Genomic DNA, 3,148 nt, shown 5'->3' on the forward strand with positions numbered 1-3,148 from the left:
CCTCATTGCGGAACTTCTTACCTCTTAAAATATGAATGTATCCACTTTATCCTACACTACATCTGGAGACCGATTTTTATCTCAAATCAAATGGTATTTGTCACACGCTTCGTAAACAACAGGTGTAGCCTAACAGTGACATGCTTACTTACGGGCCCTTCCCAACAATGCAGAGAGAGAAAGAAGATAAATACAGGAATAAATACAAAGAGTAACGATAATCTGTTGATTTTGTGTGATGTGCTACACATCGTCTCCCTGTAGTTTAGCGGTTCCCAGCCAGCGGTACTAGGACCCCTGGTGGTACTTGGCCTATCCACAGGGGTACTTAAAGACTCGTGAGACCATAGGCCTACTGGTTAAAATGCACAAGGGGGTACTTCAGGGGTACTCCGGCAAAGCAAACTTCAGTAACCAAAAAAGGTAGGGAACCACTGGTCTAGAAGTTCATTATATGTTGTACACTGCATGGCCAATGTTCTTTACTAGTATAGTAATTGATTAAGAATTCCCTTTCGACTATTGAGATACACTCCTTTTTTTAGGGTATTGAGATGTGCCCATTTTACACTTAAGATGCGCCCCATTTTAAGAGTATTGAGATGCACCCCTGATTAAGAGTTGAGATTTGCCCTTTTTTAAATGATGCACTCTTTTTAACACATATATGGGGGCTGCTTCAGACCCGGGTGACGCGTCCTTAAACGGAACTTAATTCCCTCTTCATGCACATTTCTCTTTATGCTTATTCTGACCTTGAATTTAGGCATGAGGTAATGCACACAGCAAAATCAATGGTGTACATTCAACTCTGCAAGTGTAAGATGTACACTATTTTCAGTGAACAAATGAGTCTCACTGTATTGGTGTTAAAAACAACTTTTGAAAGTGTTAAATATTTAACTCTGTTGCAGTGTTCCCCATTTGACCCTTAACGTGTTCAAAGGATCTTGATTGCGGTGTTTGCATAGCTCTAATGTAGAGTAATACGCAACACCTACAGTGTAAAACATAGCATTGGGTTTAGAGTACACTGGACCCACTTCGCTTAGTGCTGACGCTGTTAGACTTTCTCAGTATAAGAAATAAACACTTGTAATGTTGCAGTAAATATTTTTGGGGGTGTATTAACACTGTAAACGCCTAATTTGCATGTTTCCCAGGATGTCTTTTTGAGTAAATTGTAGAGTTAACACCCATAACTGTATTTGTTAGTGACAGAGGCATGGTTGTTGAACTCTTTCCTTTTAAAGGCCTCTGAATTTCCCCAAGTGAGTTCCTGGGTGAATGTTAGCATTAAAATTATACTCTGACAATACATTACATACATCATAAGATCTTACTTATTGGCCTAGTTGATGATCTACTTTTGTCCTAACTCAGTGGTGTTAGGAAACTACTTGTTTACAAGCCACATCAGGCCTGCAAGTCACATTATGCTTGCTTGCAAATTGATGTTTCATTCCTTTTGGAGTCCTCGGCTGTATCACAACCGGCCGTGATCGGAAGTCCCATAGGGAGGCGCACAATTGGCCCAGCGTCGTCCGGGTTTGGCCAGGGGGGGCTCATTGCGCTCTAGCGACTCCTTGTGACGGGCCGGGTGCCTGCAGGCTGACCTCGTCGTTAGGTGAAAAGTGTTTCCTCTGACACATTGGTGCGGCTGGCTTCCGGGTTAAGCAGGCGGGGGTTAAGAAGCGCGGTTTGGCGGGTCATGTTTTGGAGGACACATGACTCAACCTTCACCTCCCGAGCCCGTTGGGGAGGTGCAGCAATGAGACTAGATTGAAATTGGTGTGAAAAATGGGGTAAGATACTAAAACTAAACACACTATTTATCTTTGTATAGTTAATCGATCAATGTACATGCAAAAACACAGATGTTAAAAACAATCCTAAAAAGATTAATAAACCTGCAGTAGAGCATGCTGGGAAATATAATAATGGGTGTGGTTTTGATAGGACTGTTTTACTCGCTACAGTGTAAAACAATAATTCTGGTTATTAACACCAGCACTGGGATTAAAATAACCCCACTTAGTGTTCATTTCACATGTACAAAGTGAATTTAACTCCTGAATCCACACCAGAAATGTTACATTAAGTGGTGTATTAAAGTATTGAGATGTCAGCTGTATGGAGATGCACCCTTTAAGGATGATTGCAGTGTTACCACCCCTCTCATCAATTCAGTTTTGCGTCTCAAATGGCACTTTATTCCCTACGTAGTGCACTACTTTTGACCAGAGCAGGTCAAAAGTAGAGCACTATGTAGGGAATAAAGTGTAATTTGGGATACTGTGAATGAACAGAGCGATCAAAATGATGTCTTCAGTACAGACATGCAGAAGATGGGGAGCTGTGGCACTGTGCCTCTGTACTACACTGCCATCTAGTGTTGGTTATAGAAAGAAACAAGTCAGAGCTGCATTCTATACTTACCATGTTAAACAAAACTAAAAGCAGTCTCAACAAAGACATTCAAGTATTTGTCCGAAACATATCAACTGTGGACCCATGAGGAAAAAAACAATCTTGGGTGAAATAACAATCTTTCAACTGAGTGATTATTAGAATGATCTTTTTACACAGAAAAGTTGTCTCTCTCAGCAGTCTCCATCTGGGATGCCTCAGTCCTCGCCTCTGGGTGACAGGAGAACAGAAGGTCAGAGGATACTCACACTAAACTCTAATGTTGAAACATGTTTAGCAAACATCTGACATACACCAAAAAAAATCCCCCACAGTTATCATCAATGTGACGACGATGTCAGGACCCTATACACACACCTGTCAGCTTCCCCGTGGGGACATTGTGGCCCTCTGTCAGTGCCACCGTGGGGCCATCGTGGCCCTTTGTCAGCGCCACCGTGGGGACATCGTGGCCCTCTGTCAGCGCCACTGTGGCTACCCATCTGGTATAGATGGTGATCAGTTTTCTGTTTACTTTATCAACATCACTAGGTGAGGCACAGGTGAGCTGACAGGTCTCAGAACAGTCTGCCGAGGGAATGAGGAGGGCTGTGCCACAACCGGACGTGGCTGGGAGTCCCGTAGGACAGCGCACAATTGGCCCAGTGTCGTCCGGGTTAGGGGAGGGTTTGGCCGGGGCGGGGATTTACTTGGCTCATCGCGCTCTAGCAACTCCTTG

This window comes from Oncorhynchus mykiss, chromosome 13, assembly GCF_057628025.1.
Source record: "Oncorhynchus mykiss isolate SJ-2025 chromosome 13, ASM5762802v1, whole genome shotgun sequence".
Classification (NCBI taxonomy): Eukaryota; Metazoa; Chordata; class Actinopteri; order Salmoniformes; family Salmonidae; genus Oncorhynchus; species Oncorhynchus mykiss.